This window comes from Macrotis lagotis, chromosome 1 (assembly GCF_037893015.1).
Source record: "Macrotis lagotis isolate mMagLag1 chromosome 1, bilby.v1.9.chrom.fasta, whole genome shotgun sequence".
Lineage (NCBI taxonomy): Eukaryota > Metazoa > Chordata > Mammalia > Peramelemorphia > Peramelidae > Macrotis > Macrotis lagotis.
The window spans coordinates 576835364-576843392 of NC_133658.1; the positions used below are offsets into that span (position 1 = coordinate 576835364).

Genomic DNA, 8029 nt, shown 5'->3' on the forward strand with positions numbered 1-8029 from the left:
TGTATTTCTTGAAGGAAGTTCTTTTTTTATTTATTTTTAATTAAAGATATTATTTGAGTTTTACAATTTCCCCCCCAATCTTACTTCCCTCCCCCACCCCACCCCCCACAGAAAGCAATCTGTCAGTCTTTACTTTGTTTCCATGTTATACCTTGATCCAAATTGAGTGTGATGAGAGAGAAATCATATCCTTAAAGAAGAGACAAGAAGTCTAAGAGGTAACAATATCAGACAATAAGATATCTGTCTTTTTCTAAATTAAAGGTAATAGTCCTTGAACTTTGTTCAAATTCCACATCTCCTTATCTGGATACAGATGGCACTCTCCTTTGCAGACAGTGCAAAATTGTTCCCGATTGTTGGACTGATGGAATGAGCGACTCCTTCAAGATTGATCATCACTTCCATGTTGCTGTTAGGTTGTACAATGTTTTTCTGGTTCTGCTCAGCTCACTTAGCATCAGTTCATGCAAATCCTTCCAGGCTTCCCTGAAATCTCGTCCCTCCTGGAATAGTGTTCCATGACATACATATACCACAGTTCGCTAAGCCATTCCCCAAATGAAGGACATTTACTTGATTTCCAATTCTTTGCCACCACAAACAGGACTGCTATAAATATTTTTGTACAAGTGATGTTTTTACACTTTTTCATCATCTCTTCAGGATATAGACCCAGTAGTGATATTGCTGGGTCAAAGGGTAAGCACATTTTTGTTGCCCTTTGGGCTTAGTTCCAAATAGCTCTCCAGAAAGGTTGGATGGGTTCACAGCTCCACCAACAGTGTAATAGTGTCCCAGATTTCCCACAACCCTTCCAAAAATCCCTTCCTGGTCATATTGGCCAATCTGAGAGGTGTGAGGTGATACCTCAGAGAAGCTTTAATTTGCATTTCTCTAATAATTAATGATTTAGAGCAATTTTTCATATGGCTATGGATTGCTTTGATCTCCTCATCTGTAAATTGCCTTTGCATATCCTTTGACCATTTGTCAATTGGGGAATGGCTTTTTGTTTTAAAAATTATGACTCAGTTCTATGATCACGTTGTAATTAATAAGTTTATTTCAAGTTTTAAACTTCCTATGGCTTAAGATGATGGTTGCTATCCTTTCCCTTCCTGGCATCTTTGGCTATAGACAAAGAAAAAAGCAAAAATAGAGTTAATTAAAAGGGATAAGGAAAGAAACTACATCTTCTTAAAAGGAAACAAAGACAATGAAGTACTATCATTAGTAAACATATATGCACCAAGTGGTATAGCACCAAATTCTTAGAGGAGAAACTAAATCAATAATAGGGAAACTTAAATGAGCAAAACTATAATATGGGGAGCGGCTGGGGGCGCAGTGGATAGAGCACTAGCCCTTGAGTCAGGAGTACCTGAGTTCAAATCCAGCTTCAGACACTTAATAATTACCTAGCCTTGGGCAAGCCACTTAACTCCATTTGCCTTGCAAAAACCTAAAAAAACAACCCCCAAGGGGGCGACTAGGTGGCATAGTGGATAAAGCACTGGCCCTGGAGTCAGGAGTATCTGGGTTCAAATCCGGTCTCAGACACTTAATAATTACCTAGCTGTGTGGCCTTGGGTAAGCTACTTAACCCATTTGCCTTGCAAAAACCTAAAAAAAAAACCCTAAAAAAACCAAAAAAAAACCAAAAACAAAAAACTGTAATAGTGAGGAATCCACCTTCTTAAGTTAAGAAGGTGAACAGAATTTTTGAAAACATATGATAGAACTCTGCAGAAAACTGAATGAGTATAGAAAGGAATATACCTTTTTCTCTTCAGTCACCTTTACCAAAACTGATCATGTTCTAGGACATTAAAAATCTACAATTAAAAGCAAAAAGGTAGAAATATTAAATGTATGCTTTTCAGATCATGATGCAAAAAAATTACATGGAAAAAAAATTACCAAAAATTGACTGGAAATTAAATAACCTAATTTTAAAGAATGAGTGGATCAAATTACAAATCATAGAAATAATTAACAATTTCATCCCAGAAAATGGCAACAAAGAGACAAAATATAACTAAGAACTAAGAAAACTAAGAAGAACTAAGAAACTAAGAAAAAAGCAAATTTAAAATTCTCAATTAAATACCAGATTAGAAATCCTGAAAATCTGAGAAATAATAAAATTAAAAGCAAAAACTTATTGCTCTAATAAATAAAACTAAAAATTATTTTATGATAAAAAGATAAAACTTTAGTTAATCTGATTTTAAAAAAGGAAAAACAAATTGCCAGTTTCAAAACTGAAAAGGGTGAACTCACCACTAATGAGATTAAAGTGATAATTTAGAACTATTTTACACTATTGTATCCATTAAATATGAGAATCTCAGTGAAATGGATGAATATTTACAAAAAACATAAGGTACCCAGATTAACAGAAGAGAAAATAAAATACTTAGATAAACTGATTTCAGAAAAAAGAAATTAAAGAAACCATCAATAAACTCCATATAAATAATCTTCAGGCCCAGTTGAATTTACAACTGAATTCTACCAAATATTTAAGGAACAATTAGTTCCAATTCTACATAGATCATTTTAAAAAATAGGAGAAGGAGTTCTGCCAAATTCCTTTTAGGACACCAATATGATGCTGAATCATGAACCAGGGAGAGCCAAAAGAGACAAAAAAAACTTACAGACCAATCTCCCTAATGAACTTTGATGCAAAAATCTTAAATAAGATTTTAACAAATAGATTTCAACAAATTATTGTTAGGGTAATACAACATGAGCAGGTAAGATTTATCCCAGGGAGGCAGGAATATTTCAATATCAGAAAAACAATCAACATAATTGAACATATCCATAACAAAACCTACAGAAATCATATGATTATCTCAATAGATGCTAAAAATTCCTTTCACAAAATTAAACATCCATTCTTATTAGGAACACTAGAAAATATAGAAATAAATCAAGTTTTCCTTAAAATAATAAGTAGTAAAATTGACATTTCAATGATTAAATTCCTGAATCATTGGACTTTCAAATGAATAAATATAATAAATGCTCACACTAGACTAAGGCAACATTTAGGACTTAAATCCACTAAACTTAGTTAGTCTTTTAGATTTTCTTTTTGACATGAGTAAAGTTTGGAATCATCAGGACTATTAAATGTATGTTTATATAATGCCACTACCTCTTTTTTTGTAGTTAATGTGCTTATTTATTTGCAGTCTCAAATAGTTAAAACGTGTCTAGCAGTTGATTCATTAAACCATTCCTAAGTTAAAACATTTACCTAGAAGGCATTAATAAAAGAAATCTGGAAAAAAGTATTTGAAGAAAAATTTAAAGTGTTTAATTAGAATGATATCTGATTATTACCATAAATGTCAGTAAAGAACTTTCTAAACAAATACTTTGTTACATGAAAATCGACTATTTATAGCTTTTATTTTCAATTCCAAAGTCAATGGAAACTTGATTTTTATACAGTGCCATCCTATCTCCCCCCTCCCCAATATCCTGAACATTATCTGGTCTTGTTTCTTAATGCACTTTGACTAAGTAATAAATTTATATGATTCAGACCAAAAAAAAATCACTTATGGTTATGCAGACCAACTTGAAGGATAGGGAATGCCATTCTTCAGTCTTTTTAGTTGAAAACACCCAGCTTTGTTACCTTTTTTTTTTCCCCACTGACAGCATTACTTAGAATTTTCTATTCCAACATTGAAAAAAAATCGAACTTCAGGATAATAGATCTAAAAAAGATAATTTTTCTGATATTTAAGTTGCTAACATCAGTCTACCAATATCTTCTTTTAGCATAATAGCTTCTAAAAGATAATTCTAAAGTAATCTGTCAAGAAACTATGCAATAGTTTAAATGCATAGATTCATGAACCGATAGCTTGATAGTATTGACTTTCTGACTTCTCATTTTGTAAAATATGTTAAAAGAAGGGATGAAAAACATTGCTTTAGCTACTTATATAAGGTATTCCAAAAGACTTAGTGAAGTTATTTATGTTTGCGTTGTGGAATGCAGTGGGAATAGTAAAGTTACCATTGAAATGAAAATGTCCAGAACTGATTTTATTCTAAGCACAAAACAGGATGAAATCTACATAGCCTGTCTTCTCTGATTAGAAATCATTATTTTATCATTTGTTTAACATTATTTTTGTTTTATCCTATTTTTAAAATAAATTTATGGTGTTATATATGACTATTTATGTATACACACACACACACACACACACACAAATAAGATCAGATGGACATGAAAGACCAACTATTTGTCTCAAGAAAATATCAATATTTAGGTTTTCTGCTTCCTGTGGACCTAGCTAGATTGGCCCAAAGTAAATGAAACTAGCCAAGTCTTTCATTTACATTCAGTTGTGCTACTTCCACTTTTGAAATAACATGACTAGATTTGATCATACCAAAGCTTCTTATGCCAAAACTTGGTCAGAGCAATCAGTAAGTAGTTATACTATATCTTTCCTTTGTAAAATATTGTTAAAATCCAAAAATTATATTGTTTCTGGTGTTTGTGTTGATAAGGCCACTGTTAGAAAATGAATTTCCTTCTAAGCAATCCATAATCATATGAAAAATTGCTCTAAATCATTACTTATTAGAGAAATGCAAATTAAAGCATCTCTGAGGTGCCACCTCACACGTCTCAGACTGGCCAATAGGATCAGAAAGTACAATGATCAATGTTGGGAAGGATGTGGGAAATCTGGGACACTAATGCATTGTTAGTGGAGCTATGAACTCATCCAACCTTTCTGGAGAGAAATTTGGAATTACACCCAAAGGGCAATAAAAACGTGCATACCATTTGATCCAGCATTACCACTACTGGGTCTATACCCTGAAGAGATGATAAAAAAGGGTAAAAATATCACTTGTTCAAAAATATTCATAGCAACCCTGTTTATGGTGGCAAAGAATTGGAAATCAAGTAAACGTCCTTCGATTGGGGAATGGCTTAACAAACTGTGGTAAATGTATGTATGTCATGGATCACTACTGTTCTATTAGAAACTAGGAGGGATGGGAATTCAGGGAAACCTGGAGGGATTTGCATGAACTGATGCTGAATGAAATGAGCAGAACCAGAAGACCACTGTACACCCTAACAGCAACATGGGGGTGATGATCAACCTTGATGGACAAAATTCTTCTGGAGCAACAACAAGGTCAAAAATATCAGGGGCATTGATGAAAAATAAAATGCAAATGAAGGTTATCTAGCTATAACAGATCTAAAACTATAGTATAAAGCATCAGTCATCAAAACTACTTGGTTCTGATCAAGAATTAGAGTTCCAGTGGACCAGTGGATTAGAGTAGGTACAAAAGAAACAATAGTAAATGACTTTAGTAATCTATTGTTTGACAAATCCAAAGACATTAGCTTCTGGGTCAAGAATTCACTTATTCGGATGGCCGTGAGGGGCCGCGGCCGCTGAGGAGGCCCGGGTGGAGGAGGAGGAGCGGCGGCGGCGGCCCCGCAGCCTCATGGAGGCCAGGCCCGGCGCGGGAGGCGCGGAGGCCGGAGAAGTTCCTCAGCTGCTGGCTGAGTTGAAGCCAGGGCGTTTGCATCAGTTTGATTGGAAATCAAGTTGTGAGACCTGGAGTGTTGCCTTTTCTCCTGATGGTTCCTGGTTTGCCTGGTCTCAAGGACATTGCATTGTCAAACTGATTCCATGGCCCCTTGAGGAACAGTTCATCCCCAGAGGATTTGAGCCTAAAAGCCGAAGCAGCAAAACAGATTCCAAGGGGCGAGGTAGTCCCAAGGAAAAGACGCTGGACTGTGGTCAGATTGTCTGGGGTTTGGCCTTCAGTCCATGGCCATCACCACCCAGTAGAAAACTCTGGGCACGGGTCTGCCCCCAAGCACTGGATTTCTCTTGCCTTATTCTTGCTACTGGACTCAATGATGGGCAGATCAAAATTTGGGAGGTACAGACAGGGCGACTGCTTTTGAATCTGTCTGGCCACCAGGATGTGGTGAGAGATCTGAGCTTCACACCCAACGGAAACTTGATTTTGGTTTCTGCATCAAGAGATAAAACTCTTCGAATCTGGGACCTAAATAAAGATGGCAAACAGAGCCAGGTGCTGTCTGGCCATCTGCAGTGAAACCCAGCCTTTCCCCAAAGTAGAGCAATCTTTGTTTGGCATTTTAAAAAAGGTTCTCCTCTGGAGCATGCGCTCCTACACCTTAATTAGGAAGCTCGAGGGCCATCAGAGCAGTGTGGTTTCTTGTGACTTCTCACCTGACTCTGCACTGCTTGTCACAGCTTCCTATGACACCAGTATCATCATGTGGGATCCCTACACTGGAGAGAAGCTGAGGACGCTTGAGCATGTGCTGGACTCTCAGCTGGATTATACCCGCGATGTCCACGCCAGCTCGCTGAGATCTGTACACTTCTCTCCAGAAGGCTTATACCTTGTTACAGTGGCCGATGACAGACTGCTCAGGATCTGGGCTTTGGAACTGAGAACACCAGTTGCATTTGCTCCTATGACCAATGGTCTTTGCTGCACATTTTTTTCCACATGGTGGAATTATTGCCACAGAGACGAGAGATGGCCACGTCCAGTTCTGGACAGCCCCCAGGGTTCTACGTTCACTGAAGCATTTATGCCGTAAAGCCCTTCGGAGTTTCCTTACAACTTATCAAGTCTTAGCACTGCCAATACCCAAGAAAATGAAAGAGTTTCTCACCTACAGGACCTTTCTGAGCCAGGTGTGCAGCATGGGTTTGCTCAAAAGACAAATCAAGAACATGGAGTTCTATTTTCTCCTAATAACAGGATTAACTTTTCTGGCAAAGGTAGAGCTGAAGTCATTGAATGGAAACAAGATGGGCTTATAAACTGATTCCTCTTTGAAATAGAATTGGTTTGGAATTTAAACATGCAATTAATAGACTGTAGCAGGGGGAAAAAACGTGGTGGACTGACTGGTCATTGATTTTTTATCTTTAATGTTCAAAATCCAGGAAGAGAGGAGGTAGTTCCATTTCCATAGCTACAGAGCCTTAGTTTAAATTGTCCCCTTGTTAACAGCACAGTTTAATTCTCTTGGTGTCTTGATTCAAAGTGCAATTAATAATGTTGTTTTGCTTATAAAAGTAACTGGGCCTTGAGCTCCCTATTAGTGGTAAAGGAAAGAAGCATCATCTCCCTCACAGGGAAATCTGACTTCTGCCCAACATTTGTCTCAATGTAGTCATCCTTAAAAGCAGTGGTAGCCAAATATTTAAATTGTTCTCTTGCTCTTGGTTCAGAGTATCAGGGACCATGCCTTTGTATAGCCAAGTGCAAATACTTTTTAATTTATAAAGTCAAGTTTGTCATTGTTTTTCCTCTGCTTTTGCCTCTGACAAACAAGACAGAGCTTTAATTGGGGTGGGTGTGAGTGAGCATCGGAGTTTAGCAAACTGAAGAGGCTATTTAAATCACAGGGTGTGGTGTGGATGGATGAAGACCTTGGAACTGGCTTTAAAAGGAGTGGTGTGCATGCACAGGAGGAAACTCTAAGACTGCAGTCAGGGTGCATTTCTAATTGCATGATTTGTTGCTACTGCCTTCAGTGGTTTGCCATTAACAATGTATTTATTTGTGCTTTCTGAGCAGAAGTTGTGTAAAAGGTACAATTTTGTTTTTTTCACTGGTAGATGAAAACCCGAACATAACCAGACCAGCTCTACAAGGGCTCTTGCTAGCAGCGTGGAGGTGTCTGGTTTTTCATGGTTTCAGCTGATATTTTTGTAAGACATGTAGACCAATCTTTGCTGCTTAACTCATTTTCCAACCCTGCCTCCCAAATGAAAATAACTCTTGAAGATTCAGGTTTTTCTTTCAGTCAGTCAATAAACTTTTATTAAGTGCCAGGGTACAATGGCCCAAGAGGCAAAAATCAGCCCCTGCTCTTGGGGAGCTTACGCTGTAATCGATTCTTTGGTTCAGACTTCTCAAAGATCTTTTAAAATGTGATATTTGCAATTTTTAAGAAAAT

At 37.0% G+C, this 8029-nt stretch overlaps 1 pseudogene; it reads left to right on the forward strand.

The window, feature by feature from the left end:
* Positions 1–5517: 5517 nt before the first annotated feature.
* On the forward strand, positions 5518–6884 carry LOC141505514 (WD repeat and SOCS box-containing protein 2 pseudogene; annotated as a pseudogene).
* The last annotated feature ends 1145 nt before the right edge of the window (positions 6885–8029 follow it).